This window comes from Nilaparvata lugens, chromosome 1, assembly GCF_014356525.2.
Source record: "Nilaparvata lugens isolate BPH chromosome 1, ASM1435652v1, whole genome shotgun sequence".
NCBI classification, from domain to species: domain Eukaryota; kingdom Metazoa; phylum Arthropoda; class Insecta; order Hemiptera; family Delphacidae; genus Nilaparvata; species Nilaparvata lugens.
The window spans coordinates 33,137,540-33,156,396 of record NC_052504.1 but is presented as its reverse complement, the minus strand read 5'-3'; the positions used below and the strand labels follow the sequence as shown (position 1 = coordinate 33,156,396).

The following is an 18,857-nucleotide window of genomic DNA, read 5'->3' as shown; positions in this document are numbered from 1 at the left end:
GGGTTGAATCAAGATGTGTTATCTTGATATCTTACTGCCACACATTGTAATATAATGGAATAGAGGAAATTTTTGCTCTTGATTTCTATTCAATATGCCACGATTTCAACCTTTTTTCCATAATTGGTTGTTATGAGTTACAGTAGTTAGGCTAGGCGCACACCAGTTAGTCAAGACAAGATAAGACATGATCAGACACGTTTAGTCAAAATACTTCACATAGTTGCTTATGATGCAACTCACACTGATTAGTCATTGCAATCAGACATGACTCCATAAGCAACTATGTGAAGTATCGTGACTAAACGTGACTAGTCTTGTCTTGACTAACTGGTGTGCGCATAGCCTTATACTTTTCATCATTGTAAAGCATAGTCTCATATTTGCTCACACAGCGTGTTTATTAATGTTAATAAATCAGATCAAAACCAAGCGGGACTCGACTCCATCTTTGTACTGTCTTTAATCTTTAATCTGGGCTGTCCACATAAATTTTACAAAACTTCAATTCATATCACAATCTGTTTTAAACCTTTTCCACTTGAATGTTTGTACCACGTAAAGATGAATCAATTAACTTACAAGAATTAATGCAGGATATATACATGAGCATTACGTTCTCAATGAATCTACAGTGACATCAAAGCAAGGAAAATCATACACAGGGTACTTATTCATTCACTTGAGCTCTCACTCAATTATCAAGTTACTTAATCAAAATTATTATATAAAACCGTACGATACCGTAATAAATTGATAATAATTTCCATCAGATCATGAATCTATTCAGTTGAATACTAGAGGTGGAATCATAGATCGCAGATCAAGACTGTCTAGTGGTTTCTAGTCTGTGGATTTCTCTCCATTGCTTTGTCTGACCAGAAGATTTATTGGTCGAAGCATCATGAGATTCCGTAAGAAAAATTCCTTGGCGACTTTGTGAGGTTGATAAAGTGAATAATCTGTGGAGATGAATGTTACTGATACAATATATTATATCAGTGCGAGAAAGACAATGTATTGCGTCGATAGAGAGAGGAAAAACGTGAGATGACAATGAAAGCATTCAAATTATTACACTGTTGAATGCGACTTGCTTCATGCATAGAAAACAGTGACCAGTAATGAACCGACCAGTCTGAACAGGTGATGCATGAATTCACGTGATATAACTTTCAGAGGTTCTCTGTCTCACTTGTATACTTTGAATCCAAGTTGCTCGTTCCTGCTTGTAACAATAATGAGCATTAGGTCACGGACATGAGTAAATGAACAAGGCCAGAATGCCAAGTACACAACATATGTATATATTATAAATAGAAGGACCTAGAGCCTAGACGCCCGGTGACGTCCAATCCAACCGGCCGGGGTTGTTTCCCAGCAAAACGATTAGCAATGCAAGAATGAATAAATTCAACAAGTCAGAAATAATTTCCTGCCTTGAATTGATTGCACAAGCCTGTCGTGGTAGCATTGATGCTGCGTTGACATAAGTGCCTCCTTCGATTCGTCTGCAACAAACGATAAATCAAATTGCTACCTCACAAACTGAATACATTTGCATACATTTACAAATTGAAGTCCATCATGAACTGTGTACATTTCTCGCAAGCTTCCACTTTTTCATGCAAACAGGAATTTCAATTATTATTTTGAATAGATTGTATTTATTAGATTGTTATGCATTTTCTATCATCTTGTGAAAAATACTGAAACACACACATTTTTCCTCAAATTTTTTGGATTCTATCAAACGCAGAATTGAAATTTATTTATCATCTTGGAATTCAATTCTTAAAATTCGAAAGTTTTGGTCTTCACCATTGGACAGAAATCATTGCCAATAGCTTTGTAGATTCACTATTTGCACCATGCTCTCAGAGTAGATTTTGATCTAATTAATCCGTTTAGAAGAAGAATCTAACTCTGTATTATTACTTTCGTTGCCCTATTACCATAGGTAAGGAAAGTATTGCTTTCCGAAAAAAATTAAGGTACCTCAATTTCTAAATTTATTGGTCTGTCTGTATGTGTGTGTGTGTGTGTGTGTGTGTGTGTGTGTGTGTGTGTGTGTGTATGTGCGTCTGTGTACACGATATCTCATCTCCCAATTAACGGAACGACTTGAAATTTGGAACTTAAGGGCCTTCCCCTATAAGGATCCGACACGAACAATTTCGAACAAATCCAATTCAAGATGGCGGCTAAAATGACGAAAATGTTGTCAAAAACAGGGTTTTTCGCGATTTTCTCGAAAAAAGGCTCCAACGATTTCGATCAAATTTATACCTAAAATAGTCATTGATAAGTTCTATCAACTGCCACAAGTCCCATATCTGTAAAAATTCCAGGAGCTCCGCCCCATCAATGCAAAGCGTGATTTTAGATTCCCAATTATCAGGCTTCAGATACAATTTAAACAAAAAAATTTAAGTGGAAAAGATTGAGCATAAAAATCTCTGCAATTAAAGTTCAGTTACATTTTTACCTAAAATTGGAAATAAGCTCGAAATTCGTGTTTTTTCAATAATGCAAACTGTTGGCAACTGTTGATTCTATTAAATCATTCACTATGAAGAGATAGCAGACTTCGTGTGTCTCCAGCGTAATTGTCCTGTCACCAGCTGGCAGATCTTCGAATAGTAGACTTGTGATGCGCGTGTACACTAGCGTCAGGTGATAAATTTTCATAACGGCAAGGAAAGTTGTGTGAGTGCGCCACACCAGATTTTTATATTATATACATAACTTGTATAATCCATGTTAATTGAGTAGTTTGTTTCAGGGATCAAGATCTCAATTTTCTCGAAATAATGTTTTCAACAAAGTTTTCTTCTCTTCCCTTCCAGCTTACCATTTTTTCTCTTAAAAATCTGTACACCTGTCATGTACAGTACATTAGTTAGCCAATATACCATTATTGGTATATTCTATAGATACCATAGATATCATATTGGTTAGAGGTAAATACTCTTACAATCTTCAAAATAATTGTACAGTTAGGCCAGTTTCACACGGCAGAAAACCGTCTCCTGAAGATCATATTGCGGAAGATCATATTTCATATTTTGTAGCTCTCCTTTGCGTTCACATGGGGATCTTACAATTAAGCCGACGTTCGCTCAAAGTATGACTCATCACTTCTTCTCAAAGTCTAACTTCCTTAAAAATATAGATGGAAGATTTCTTATTTCGGATTTGGATTCAGCGACACCAAATTCTTTAAAACGTAAGTCCCATTTTCAAAAATACCCGAAAACAAGGGAGTTACAGCTGTTTTTAATATACCTTTCCCTTATCATATGATTATATTTATAGTAAACGTTCTAAGATAATAATACCACTGTCTCACGAAGGGACAGACAAAGGTTTTAAGAAGTTTTTAAAAACCTGAAAAGTTTAAACATGAACATTTTTAATGTTTAAAAGTTCTAGTTTTCAGAAAAAAATTAAACTTTTAAAAGATTAATCCAAATATAAAATCAGAAATCATCTCCACTCATCACCCAATAAAATACGAGGAAAAGGAATCTTGTACAGTAAACTTCACTGAATTTCAATTGTCATTCAACAATCTAATTCAGGTTCAAATAGTTGAATATCACTTCAAATTCCTAGTAATTATTGACTCTATTTCTTTGCATCAATCAGAAAAATCTATTATGAATATACAGTATAAACATTGTGCTAATCTGAATCGATCTTGAATTGAATTGAATCTATTGCCAAAAATTACAAATACATATTTTTACAATACAATATAAATAACAGTGATTGTAATTTTGAGTGCAACAATAACATCACTGTGATACTTGGCACTGCCACTGTAAGATTCCTTGTGTGTTGGCAGTGAGTTGCAGTTTATTAACTTATTCTGCTTCAATTCAAGTCAGTATATGAATTAATATACAATTGATAATGCTAAAGAAAAAATTAGATTGCTAGAAATAATAATGCTAAAGAAGCTATACCTATTATACAAAAATCGCATAGGCTCAGAGAAGAAAAAAACTTGAGAATACTATAGGCCTACATTGATTAAGTTTCAATCTAATTAATGACTGTGACGTGTTGAGGCCATCATGAGTCATGACAGTGAATCCTTCACAAAGTGAAACAAATAAAAATGATACAATAAAAAGAAGTTCCTGTAATGTGACGTGGAACTACTATGTAATAATATATATGACCCATGGTAATAATTGGAATTGTAAGAATAAAAAATGTTATTCCATTCCAAGTAAAACGAAACTGATGTCTGTGTTTGTATTAGAACTGCTGGGTGGATAATGAATACCGGTACCTAGAATTCATAGGAACGGTAAAAAATCAATTTTACTAAAATCGATGTGCATGCATGTAACTGGATTTAGAAGATCAATACGATAATGTGTTCTATCACAATTTATTGATTATCACAGAAATGTTTAAGTGAAAACGTCGGGCGCAAACCTACTGCCATGGGAGACAAACAAATTTATGAAAAGCTTGTTAGCTTGAATAGTGATCTGGATATCTGTTACACGTTTTTAGTGTAAGACATAATATATCTTAGAATAATTTTTAATCTGTTTTGTCAATCGGCAGGAAAACGTTGGTTTTTCAAAGTTATCTTACTCCCTTATTTTTGGGTATTTTCAGAAATCAAGATAAATATCCCACCAAATTTCCTACACGGATACAGTGTAAGTTGTATTATACTACCTTACTGTATAGTACAGTATCTGTTCGTTTTTACTGTATAATTTATTTGATAATAGGAAGCTTTATTAAAAACAACCATAACTTCCTTGTTTTCAGATATTCTCGAAAACGGGACTTACGCTTTATAGAATTTGGGGTCGCTGAATCCAAATCAGAAATCAGACTCTTTTTATCTCCATTTTCAAGAAAGATAGATTTTGAGAAAAAGTGATGATCGGAGAGGCATAGGATCCTCATGTGAATGCGGCGATTTGTCCGCTAGTATCTGGATCAAATCAGGTTTCTGCTTGCCTCGAGGGGAAAAGACGTGACAAAAGGAGGCTCCTGGCTCGGGATCACCATGTGAAAGACACGATTGGACTCAATGTGCTTCGACAAAAAACGTGAACACTGTTCAGTGTTCAAGTTGCACGTCTCCTATCGTGTGAAAGAGGCCTTATAAACTTTTCCTTTCATAAGTGTTGAATCTCTACCTCATATATTATTGGGTATTATCATAATCTGTCAGTTACCATCTACCTAGTTGAAGTATTTGCAAAGAGTTCTCCATATATAAGGTGCAATGAATGCTGTGGTTGCTTCATTAGATACTCATAAAAGCTCTACCCTTTTGCATTGACAGAAGTATGATAATGGAAGGATCAACCAACAGCTTCAGGTGGATTCCAAATCACCAGGAAGTGATGACTATAACTGGTGCTGGCCACCAGTGTTCTCCAGTCAAACACACATGTACAGAGCGCTTTTAGTTCTACTTCAACTTCGTGATAAAACAATAACAGAGTGAACTATATTTTTAATTCTCAAGAGAACTCTACTTCCAGATTCATGAACTCCGGGATTATAGTAGAGTATTCTTGCTACAACTGACTCTACACCCACTTGAAGGAATTTACTCCAGCAGTTCGATCATTGCACAATGGTGAAGTCTGCTCAACAATGCTATTTGTTACTAAACTTATTATATTGCACTCATACAAAGGGATATAATGTAGTGCTCTGCTTCTAGAGATATGCGAGTGTGTGTGAGTGAGTTAATTTCGCGAGCACTTATATCATTGTGTGAGCGTGAGATAAAAAAGGAATTTACGATTTCGAGGGGGGTGTTATGGAAGGGGGAGGAGTTGGAGCGCCGTATGGTATGCATACATTATTTCGAATGCAGTTTCCAACAACGAGATGCATACATTTTGCTCGTAAAGTTGTCGGAGAGAAGGAACAGGTATGGTTCCCTTGTCAAGTACAACAAACTAAACACTTTCAGACTTCAAATCCGATTTGAAATGAAGTCTAAAAATAGCACGAAGCCTTGGTGAAAGCGGTTTATTTTTGCTGTTGGGTGATGGTGTCCCTGCACTGTAAACGATATCTTCTTCTTCTTCCTTTAAAAGTTACGGGAAACGTAATATTATAAATTCGATCAACAGAAAAGAAATCTCAACCGGCCTTTCTGATCGATGAGATATCATTTTCTCCTTCTTCATGCTAGTTTCTAATTATTATTCACCTATCAATGACACGATTACTATTCACATTCCCAACGGTTCAACCTGGCTACCGGTTCACCACTGCTCGTCACTCTTCGCTGTTCCGGAGTAACTATTGCTAATTATCACGTCTCTAGCAGTTGCAGTTTCCACTTATCAGTTGCAGTAGGCATACACTGATGCTACTCACAACCAACATGTAATAACATCAAGTATGTGTCTCATTACATGCAAATATAGGAATAATTTATACCAACTTGCAAATTGAGTGTTCCGCCATTTGGAATTCTATCAGAGCATGAAAAAGACAAATATTAGTCTGTATTTCCGGAATAACTGATTATAGATTGGAGAATTAATATAGAAAATTTGCATGCTAATCATCAATGATTATCGCAAAAACAACATCTAGTCAAAATTGTATTCCTTTGATAACTAATAACTTTTTAAAGAGAATCTGAAATGATTAATTTCCGCAAATCAAAGAAAGAGAGTTTCCAAAAAGCAGTGTATTGAGGGAATTATGTTTTCACGGATGCAAATTGGAATAGAAAGTAAGTTTGAATGCTTGAAATACTATGAATTTTACATTTGAATGAGATTGATGCGTACAATGATGATACTCAAGATACTCTTATTGTTCTTATAAGTTATACCAGAGATGAGGCAACCAAATATTATATTTTATGTGAGGTTATACTTCAAAATAAATAAATTTTAAAATGAATTTTACAAAAAGTGAAGCGTTAAATGAAAATATGTAAACTTTGGATGAAAGCGAAGCACATTTTTATTCATTAGTCTCTTCTCGATCAATGAAACACAATTCTAAAACTTAACATATCTTTCTGCTTTGTGGAGAAGTGTTGTTTTATCAAACTCATCATTGTTCATGATAAACTAGCAAACCTTATCATCAATCGTTTGATTCATTTTTCCATATTGTAAAATTATATAATATATTGACACTCAGGCTAGCTACACCCACATCGATTTTGGTCGTACGATAAAAAATCGAACGTCCAAATTCCAGTGATGGGACAAAGAAATGAATGTGTTATTACAAACACATCGATCAAACGATATTTACCGAACGCCGTGTAGTGGGTCGTCTCTTGTCTCGACTAAACACTACCGCCGTGTAGTGTTCGATCAGTGATCGTGAAGACTGTGGCTCATGATACCATAGCGGCGTCTTCATGCACATCGATTTTGGACGAACTTTGGACGATGAAATTTCGTTCGATAAAGCTTCGACATGCTACTGAAATTTGGAATTTTGCAGTATACGATAAGTAAAAACTAAACACCGAAGTTGGTGTTAAAGGCCTACTTGATAATGCAATTGACTATTGGAGAATGACGATTGGTCTTCTGTCTCAGTAATGGATTTCGTCTTACGATAGTAATGAATTTCCTTCCTTTACTAACAGACTACAGATACCATAGAATAATTCGCCTCCTAATCCAATCAACTGAAAATAATAGGGAAGAAAGTTGATTGGACACTGAAATGATTCTCTGGATTCTCTCTATAATATTTGATAATAATGTCGGTTGAGCTCTGGCGATTACCGCTCGGTTAGTTGAGCAAAGAAGCCACCAGACCCGACGCGTAATCCGAGACGGTTCGCATTTTGAAACGGGCGACGGCCGGAAAACTGTCTCCGGAGTCCTTGAGAGGGCGTTAAGAAAGCGGAAGACAGTTTCGTGAATGCTTTCTCCCCACTTGATCCACCTACAATCATCTTCCCTCTCGCTCTCTTCATCAATCCCAGCCTATCTTTCAATCCTATCTCCTCGATCCTCTCTCTCACCACTAACGAGGGACAAGGTCGCGGCTCGCGTGTGACGAAACAGCTTCTGTACTCTTCTCTTTCTCTCTCCTTTGCCTCTCTTTCTCACTCCTCTCTTCGTCCGGGTGACTCGGAATTAAAATACAAGTTTTTGTAACCTCCGATGATGCGGCCAACACAACAAAGGAGGACCCACCTACTCTGCGCTGCTTCCTCAGCTTGAGAGTCAAAATTATGGCGCTACAAGATTTTCAAGTTACATCGAAGCCGTCATAAATAAGAGAAGCAATATTGTAAAACAATAACACAGTGGCATAGAAACCGAAATGCTGGAAGTAGTCGAATTAGCATATTGTACCAACAGACAAATCCTCAGACTATAAATAGTTTGGGTACAAGATTCTCAACTAAGCAATGTATAAATCCACTTCCAAGTGAGGTTCGAAAATGTTTTGTGATAAATGTAGAGTCGATCTTTAGTCTTTACTCTCTAGCTAGGGAGGCTATAATAGTGCAATGGCTTATCAACTTGGTGCTGTGTGCTATGAGCTATGTGCTATATTAGTTAATTATTGTGTTCATGATAATAACACTTGTGGCTTACTATTTTTTAGCAATTTCATTTCGATCTGAGATAGCCAATTCTAATAAGTTGATCTAGGCTCATTAATGTATCATAATCTCTAGTAACAAATGTCTCAAGGGCCATTGGTAGTAGTAGAAGTACTAATTCCCAATTCCCTTTGTTAATTCAATATCCCTTTCTCTCCAAACCTTCAGAATATTCCATAATAAATCATGCACTAGTCGATAATTCTCTCTAATCTATGAGAACTGATCCTCTAAATCATTGATGAGTGTGAAAAACTGATCAATTAGCAGAATATTCCATATCTAGAGACAATTTATAGCACAAAAGTGATAATATACTGATCAGCAAGGTTATTGAACCTTGTTTTCATCACAAAATAAATCATTACATTCATTGATGACAACTGTAATCACTCTCCCATATTGAAATGAACTGAAGTCTAGTTTCATGAAAATGTAACATTCTAAAATTGTCAATAGCTCGTTATTCTCCACTCCTGCATTGTTTTGTGGAGGAAAAAAAAATCTTAAAAATCTCTGTCAATGAGTTTGGAGTATCATTTCAGATTTCTTTTTAGCTATCGCTCACTAAAGTTCATTCCATTTTGTTCGTTCTATAGGTAAGTGGGTGGAGAGTCAGGAAGTTCACGTGTACGTAAGTCTATCAATTCTTTTACTATGTTGCAATAGTGTTACTCAACCAATAAGATATGTTTCTTAATAGTCTAATAATCTTGCTTGAAAAGTTCTCATTTAGCTTTAACTGACAGACAAACTACCAAATAAATTCTGTCCTCCTTATAGAATATGACTAAATGAACAGAGCTCGCTTCAATAATTTATTGTCAGATTACCAAATTTGTCTTGTGGTGTGCGCCAGGCAGCCAACCTTTTGGCTTCCGCATCACCAGAGATGAGTAAGCCAATGGAAACCGTAACTTGAAATTGTCAGTGTGGTTAGAGCGTCACAAATTCGGCTCACCCAGACTCTTAAGCCAGGCTTTGGCTTGACTCGTAATCAAGCAGCTAGTCTGGTAGGTTCGACTACAACACTTTTGTCTGTTATCTGACGTGACATAGCTCATCACAGTAATTAAAATTAGAATCATCACCCACTCACAAAACGGATACTATTGGCATCACTGGCACCAGAAATATGAACCCTCAAAGATCACCATAGAAAAAATCCACGTATTTCGTCTAATGTGCACTAACCCTATTGACTATAATAGTGTCACATCCAGTTGGCTATTAGCTATTTCAGTTTAATTGAAGGAGGTTATTATGCAACATATTTTTCACATTTATTGAATTATGTTTGCGAGAAGATGATTGCATACGTTTTTGCTCTCATTCAGAGAATGGGAAGTTTCCGGGTCAGTATGGGTCAGAACACTTAGTTATACTACCAGAAGAGAAATTGCATAAAAATTTGTTTTTGAGACGGACGTTGAGCCAGTCAAGGAGAACCTCTTCAACGAATTTAAACGAATATTTTCACAGGCGTTGTTGTGAAAGAGCAAAGAGGAGGAGATGATCTTCCAGTTTTGCCAGCGGAGAAAATATGAAATACCAGAAGAATGAAAAAATGGGATGAATAGGATTAAGACAAAGTGAGTAGAGAAGAGAAGAGTCTGATCGTTACGAGAATGTTGCGACGTACTTTTTCGTGATAGTGTATTATTACGTTATTTTGTTTCTCCAGACTGAATGGTCTTTAGAGAAATTGAAAGTATCAGAGCACATAGTTGCAAGAGAAAAAGCCTTAGTGGGAGAGAGAAGGAGTGAGAGAGTTATCATGGTTGGAGAAGGAAGATGAGCTCGAATTAAGTATAAGGGATAATTATATCGGGTCAAAGTTCGACGCTTTGTATCACGACTGTTATTTGTTTTATTAGTGTTGTAGCTTGTGCAGTATTCTGTGAGTAACAGTAACGTATTCCGGAGATAAAATCACGTATACAAACTGGTTGTCACGGTAACGAGCGATGGACGGACTTAGCGGGAAGACTTCCGCAATTTCTCTCTAGTATAACCTACTGCCTGGTAATCTATTGGCCGCGATAAGATGTAATTTCGCGTTTCACACTATTAATTTGACGAAATAACACGATCACCAATGACGATTAGACTTGCTAAAATTTGAACGGCAGTTACAGATGAATATCATTTATTGGGAAAGTTTGTCAGAAGATAATGCCTCCGATAATGCAGAACTCCACACACCTCACATACGTTTGCACACAGCACCCCAGGGTGTGCAATCATTATGAATGTGTCAGGTGATTTGTTAATTTTCCACTTTATTCCTTTCAGGAACCGTCGTCTAAGTTGAATGCTGAACAATTTAGATACTCAATAACACGCAGCAAAACAAAGCTGTGAGAAGCCAATTTATCTCTAGTGTCAAATGTCAGTACAAGAACAGTTTTATTGATTATTGCCTTGTCAATTAGGTTTAAATGAAGTGTTATCATAAAAAATATGTTAAGACTATACATGACGTAAAGTCGTATGTTTTCTTCAATTCCACTTCTCAAATTTTTGCAAGGGGGGTCGTCTGTTGCATCACCATCTTCATAATTTCTATTATTAGCAACATATGACATAATTATATCTATGACATAATTATAACATGGAATATATCCAGAGCCAGATCTTTATTAGCTTATACGTTAAGCAAATGTAATGCCACACAACAGAAAACTGATAATGAATCCTGGTTAATGATGTATTCAATGTTAATCCAGCTGATAATAATATATCTTTTTTTTTTGTTTAATAAATTGATCAATTTGCTCCATTACGTTCGTAAAATAACAGATAAACTTCTGACCAAAATGAAGTAATTTAACCAATTGAGTTAATCTTTGCATCTGAAGCGCTCTATTTGCATTATTTTGCACATTCATTTGTGTAGGTTTCAATCATTTTTTGTTTCATTACTTTTTTTTAATCTACATGACTCTAATTTCAACTCCTTTTTGACACTTTGACCCAATATAGTTTACTATTGTCATATACTTGACTGTTACATACTGTCACATAAATATAACTAGCATTCGCAAAACAGATGAACGTGAACCAGATGCTTCTAAGATCAGCAAAATGCTCCAATGAATTTGAGAGATCCCCCTCGGATTGGTTTGGAATATTCATTTAATGATTTCATGAGAGAGAAGATATCTACAAGAAAACAGTTGGTTCGATTGGACTAAACTTTTATTACAATATTTCCATAGAAAATCCTCTCAAATTTTTTTACTCAATAAATAAAAAAAACTTTTTCGGTTTTCAGTAGTGATTTCAATTATAATAGTATCATCGTCATTCTCTCTCTAAATTGGTAATGTTTAACTTTGCGTGGATATTGCAATGCTTTTAGGATTCTCAAATTGAATAAATTGAAGTAACGGCGTAGTATATCGGTTAAAATTCGAAAGGAAAATCGCAATATTACTGAAGCAATCGACCAACGCGACGTTTTGGAGCTTTCAACAATAACGGCGTATAGTTGATTGCTATTGTAATTCAGATACAAGAAGTTTCAGAAATAGTGTCAAGTACACTTTCAAAACAATGAATAATACACAATTCTATGGTATTATTTGAATTGGCATTTGAAAAAACCAGCTTTGATAAGATAATTATTACTTGGAAAAAGAAACCGACCACTAAAGACAGACAGTAATGTAGATACCAGATTCATGAATCTCTCGTCTACAGTAGATTGGAGACTCTTCTGTTGTTATTGACTGTAGCTTGTTCCATCCAATAACTAGTGAAAATATGAAATAACAGTTCACAAACTCATAGATACTACGTACAATAGAAATCATTTGCAACTTTCAAACAAATATTTTATTTGAGATTTAAGAATAATGTAATTTTTACATGTACAACAATAGAAACATTGTCAGCCCTCATTCGACATTCATCGTGGAATAAAACAATGTTCGTCACGGCAAATGAACTAATATTCCAAGTTACCTTATTATAGATATGAATGGGCTATAATCTTAAAATTTATAGGAAAAGTGTCAAATCAACAATATATTGTGAATCATTGTCAGTTCGATAGGTCAATGCAACAGTTTAACCCAGTTCCAATGCCTTATATTGTCCAGATTTAGCGCATGATTCATTGTGAGAAGGTGTTGCTTCTGCTGCTGCTGCTGCTGCCGCTGCTGCTGCTGTATCTCCACAGATGTCTCGATCTTCTCACGTGTTCTTTGCGACTGAGCCTGCCTGTCAAGACCAAGTCCGAGACCACCTTGGAATGACAGGCATTGTCATTATTGGCAGGCAGCATGCAGATTTATTTCGTGATCAAAGAATCGCAAAACCCGCGTGGGTCGATCAAATCGATAAACTTAACAGCTCTGTTCTGAAAACAGTAACTCGTTCTGACTGAATCTATTTATTATCTCTGTAGTCCATCTGTGACATGTATGGAAATACAGAATCTGTAACATACATAAATACTATTGATTAGTGAACCGTCAACAAATACTCATGTTTTACATTTTGGAGGCTGGCCAAAATGGCGCTTTTACGAGAACAATAGGCCAAGTTCGTTTATTCAGTGATTGATTCACATTTGAATAAAAAAACAATCCGAAAAGTGAAAAATCATGGGTTTGTTCAATCGAATATATTTTTATCGATCAATATTATTTGCGTAGGTACGTAAGATATGAATAGGATCGATCAATATTATTTGCGTAAGATATGAATAGGATAAATGCCTACAATTCACGTAATTTTTCCACTTTTACTCCATCTGTTATCAATCTTCTTAATGCAGAGGAACAACGTTATTACTGTGGTCAATTTTATCTGTATAAGAATAACTTTTATAAATTGGTTCAAGAAATATTGAGAAACTGAGTTCCGTTCCAACTTGAAGTGACTAAAATGGGTTATCATAAGGAAAAAAATGTCTCTTGATTCAAAACATGGAATGAAGAGACACTAAACAAAAACTTTTTCGAAACGATACCTCTAACTACACATTTATGTTTAAATTGTTTAAATGATATCGGGAACTTCTAAGATAACCAGAATCACATTCATTCTATTATCAATTTAATAAGCTATGAAACTCATTTTTATTATGTGAACATTCACATTATGATTGGAGAGTGAAGATTCTTAATTTTAAAAAAGAAGAGGTCTTATAAATCTTGCTATCAAACTCAAGAAAAAAGAATCAAATAAACCTGAATCTAACAACAACGCAATCTGAAGAGAGGACTTTCTTGATTTATGATAACTAAAACAGATGATGAATACCTGATGATCAGGTTGAAACCCAATCAGCCAAAGGATCAGCCAATCTCATACTCTGCTATGTGTATAAACTCTGGACACATGAAACAATCAAACTGATAATATGTAAGTCTGATATATTTTGATACTATCACCGTTGTATTTGCCTCGTGTGTTCGAATTACACTACCCTCTGAACTTACATGTACAAACATGTTGTTAAAAATGAATCTATTTCACAAATAATGTTATTCGCAGATTCACTTCGTTTTTTGTTCAACGGAACTAGTACAAAAATTCAATTATTTCTTCCACGATCGACAAATTACTTTAATTCTTTCAATCACATTTAAAGAATTTATTCAACCAAGTTTCACACTGTTTATAACGAATACACTACATTTACTTGATTCATTACTAAATATTCAGATTTCCTCTGATACTATGGATGATTGATTATGTAACGATGCTCTTAAATTACACAGTTTGGCGTTTGTATGTTGTCTGTTTATTTTCAAGATTGGGAAATCATCGAGTTGGTCTTGGACAGGAACGACAACGACGAATTGACTAGCTGATTGCAAACTAGACAAAGCAGCACATGAGTGTCCGACCGCCCTCCCGCCTACTCCAAAACAACCAACAATAAATACTCGTCTCCCAACTATATAAACATTATTTTCAACCGCCAATAAGCACTTGAGGTCAAGCAGCTGAATATTAATGGGAGGACAATAGAAAACAATAGGAATGAGTCAAATGTTACTTGAATGGTGTTGTTTCATGAATAGCCTAGTGTGATGAAATTTATTGTCCAATACTGTGTACTCAATTGTCGTTATTTATGCTTACATATTTTGTGGCGTCGAACTGGAGTGCCAGCGAAAATAATGCTTTCCAGACTCTTCTCTTGGCAAAGAAACGATCTGATCTATATAGTGCTTGTTGGTAACCGACAATTGAATAGAAGTGGTTTAGAAAGCTTGTTACAAAGAGAAGAGGGTAGGTGAATTAATTTTATCGTGATTTGATGCTTCTTTGTATCGATTTTTCATGAGATGTAGCCAATATATTGGTGCGAACCAATGTGGTCAACTCAGCACTGACAATCTGGAAGCAATTTACGAATAAGAAAGCCAAAAAAAATATTTTCCACTCATTTATCAAACATCCACAATAAATTATTGGGAGTCGAGTTCCACCAATAAGTTTCTCAAGAAAAATGAATGTTTCACATTCAAATTTCACATTTCACATTTTTTTTAAATTTCCAGCTACTTCGATAAGAATTTTAAAAGGATAAATAACTGACAAGGAAATCGAAAAAAATGATCTTTAGTAGAAATAACGGCCTGAAAAATAGTCAATACCTGTTGATCTGTTAATAGTTGATTCGGAATAAATACAAGTTCATAATAAACGATCGATTGAACTCAGTAATTGCTGTCCGCTGTTATTATTTAGTGTCTAATGGCCTTTCTCTTTCTGACAAAACTAGAAACGTTCATCGTAAATAAAATACTGTGAATGACTATCAGGCTACTTCCTTCTGTTTTGAAGGAATGTTTCTCATTTGTACCATGAGACATTACCCGTAATTCATCATCAGCAATTGCACGATAATAGACAATAAATGATTAATGATTATTTCATACATAAACTTGTCATGTATTGAAACATGCAAGGTTGTCGAAGCTTAACAAAATGCCTTGAGTACATTGGCTGTTGTACATTTCTCAAGTATGCCATTTTCACAAAATCAAGTAGAATCATAAACAGGGTTGAATGACAGCGTCATTACATAATTAAATCAATATAGCTCTATTCGTTGGAATAGTATAGTTCGATGGAATTTTCTAATAACTGTTCTAAAATTTATTGGAAGTGAAGTTTACTCACTCTAGGTTTACTGATAGGAATTTCGGTATCCTTTGAGACCATCTTTGAGAATCTTAGCGAACTGTCACCGGCCTCCCACTAGTAGTTCTGTGAACAGTAGACCTCACGCAGTATTCTCATCCACAAGTACCTGATTGAAACTATAGACTGGCTTCTCCACATATCTGTGTAATCACTTGTCAGCTGATTTATGATGAATAATTCTATAGTCTGATTTTTACGGTAATATTGGCGTATTAAGGAGGCTCCTCTTTCCCTTTATATTATCCTTGGAATGCAAAATTTCCAAAAACCTTGTATATAAACGGACGCGCAATTAAAAAAGGAACATACCTGGCAAATTTTATAAAAATCTACTACCGCGTTTCACCGTAAATGCGCAACATATAAACATTTAAACATTTAAACATTTACACATTTAAACATTTAAACATTTAAACATTTAAACATTTAAACATTTAAACATTTACACATTTAAACATTTAACATTTAAACATTAACATTTAAACATTTAAACATTTAAACATTTAAACATTTAAACATTCAAACATTTAAACATTTAACATTTAAACATTAAACATTTAACATTTAAACATTTACACATTTAAACATTTAAACATTTAAACATTTAAACATTTAAACATTTAACATTAAACATTTAACATTTAAACATTTAAACATTTAAACATTTAAACATTTAAACATTTAAACATTTAAACATTTAAACATTTATTCCTGATTTTCATAACCTGTCAAAGGTTATCAAGCAACACTTCATGCATCGCTATTATGTTTCAAAAGATGAAAACGAATTGATCAAACATTTGCTACAATTGAACTACACTTTATAAATTTGCAGTTGTTACATGCCCATAGGGATATAAGTTAAATCATCAGTTCCAGCTGATGCCCTTCAGACTTCTTCAAGATAGTCTAGAAATGAAATAATTTATTAGATTATTTCATTGGCTGATGAAATGAGAGGAAGTGAAGCAAAGTGAAACACGATAGCAAATCTTCATTTCGTAGAAAACAATGTTAACAATCATTGCTCACGCACGGAATTGTACACGCGATTGTTCTTTGGCGTATGAATTAGATATTATAGTATGTTGTCCATGAATCATTTTTCAGGTAAAACGTGTTTTTATATGGGAAATTATTTTTCATAAAAACATGTAAATCATTCTTCTCAGGATTCTTGCAATGTTATTCCGATGGAAGTTTCATGTTTAAAGCTGCTTTGCTTGAGTATTGAAAATACTGACAATGATAGATATAATAATATACTTATTTTCTGGAGGCTATTTTGATTTGATTCACTTGAGCGTCAGAGGGTTGTGATTCATAAATCAAGAGCTATTCATCCATCAGAGAACTTCAGCATCGTCTCCACTCCACCAGATCATTGAACTTACAGAGATGCCCAACACATTATAACTTAGTGTGAATTTTCCCATTCCTTCTTCTACAAAATTGACATTTAATGTTGAAATTAATGTTGAACATTGAATTTCATTTAATTTTTATCCATATTTAAAGAACAGAACCTATTTCTATTCAAGAAAGGTCCTTTCCCATTTATTGAGTTTGAGTTGATTACTGATTCATTGATAGTTGCTTCATCCAATCCAAAGTTTCATGCCTGCCGAGCCTTGAACCATCACCAAGGAAGTGATTCTTGATCTGCCTGGATATTCATAGTATGTAGAAAAACTTTTTTCGACCAATAAAATGTTTATTATTCAGGAATGAACTAATAATCTCCCTGATTACAATAATACGAACCCGCAGTATTAAATAATAAACTTCAAATAGCTGCAACGAAGAAATTTGTTAACAATTACAAGTATGGAGTAATAATTATTGTGTTCATAATAAGATATTAATTGAAAGATTGAAACAGATTTTGGAATGATCTCGGCTTCCTCGAGAACTCTTTCATTTTGAGCACGAGTTGTTGTGGTTTTAAAGACAATTCAGTTTAGTCCTTGAGTAACAGCAGCAAGTTATAGATTTCATCTAGAATCAAAAACGAATTGTTCGATTGCATTTATAAGTTTTATGTAATAATTGATTAAAAATCCTGGAGTTGACAGTTTCAAATGTATCCAGCTTGTCTTGGTGTCTAGCTTCAAGATTCTCCAGAATTTGATTCCCATTGATTCAAAAGCTTTTGTAATGAATGTCACTGTCATTATTGTCATTCATAGTTTTCCCATTACTTCTTGCCTCATGAACTTAATACGTGTGAATATGATGTTGAAATTTTCAAAATGTATGTCACTATTGATTTCGGATTCGCTCAATATAGCAATACAACAATTAAATCACAATTTTACAGTTCTAATCACAATTTAGTAATAGTTCAACTATGGGCTCACGAAGGGCTCATGATGTTCGAATTACTGGTCTCTTTAAAAATTCTAAATGATTTTACAGATGCGTAAACGGCTTTGGCTTTTCAAATTTCATAAAATTTAATAAGAAACCATATACCATAAAACTCTTGAACTATATACCATAGTTGAACTATTACTAAATTGTGATTAGAACTGTAATATTGTGATTTAATTGTTGTATTGCTATATTGAGCCTCGTTTTGTATTAACTCTTCTCAGAACTAGAATTTACTCTCAGTATATATTCTACTCTTGAAGAGTATGTTAAAAGTACATTTCTCCGTTATTGCCACTATTAGCCAAGTTGGAAACGTAGGGATGATTCTCAGTTGCAGATGAGCAAATTCAAGACGCTTCCCAAACAAACAATATTGACTATCATCATATTTTTTCCAACGTAAAAACTCATGTGTGTCTAATTTCTTTTTAATTTCTAAGACTTTTTTCATACTATGGAGGATTAGGATTACTCGTATAAATAAACTGAGTAAGATTACATTATTTGAGGAATCTTTAAGGAAAGTATAAAATCTTCTAGATTTCACACAAATGCGGCCTGTAGTTTGCGACAATGTATCAGGTCAGTTTTTATGACATTGAAGATATGATATTTGAATTTAATAGCCCATATTGGAGCTGATAAATGAGTAGATTATCTTCTTGTGCAATCTATCCCACTGCTGAGATCATTTAGCTTCTTTGATGTT

General features: G+C 34.4%; 1 protein-coding gene and 1 long non-coding RNA gene across 2 annotated transcripts in view; one reads left to right on the top strand and one right to left on the bottom strand.

The window, feature by feature from the left end:
* The window catches only part of LOC111049937 (atrial natriuretic peptide-converting enzyme), a 122,064-nt gene that overhangs the window by 62,257 nt on the left and 40,950 nt on the right, over nt 1-18,857 (top strand). The window lies entirely within an intron of this gene.
* On the bottom strand, nt 1,453-14,465 carry LOC120350935. Its single transcript, XR_005571110.1, has 3 exons — nt 13,874-14,465; nt 12,251-13,044; nt 1,453-1,511 (listed from the first exon to the last, which is right to left on the bottom strand). It is a non-coding gene; the product is annotated as an uncharacterized LOC120350935 (long non-coding RNA).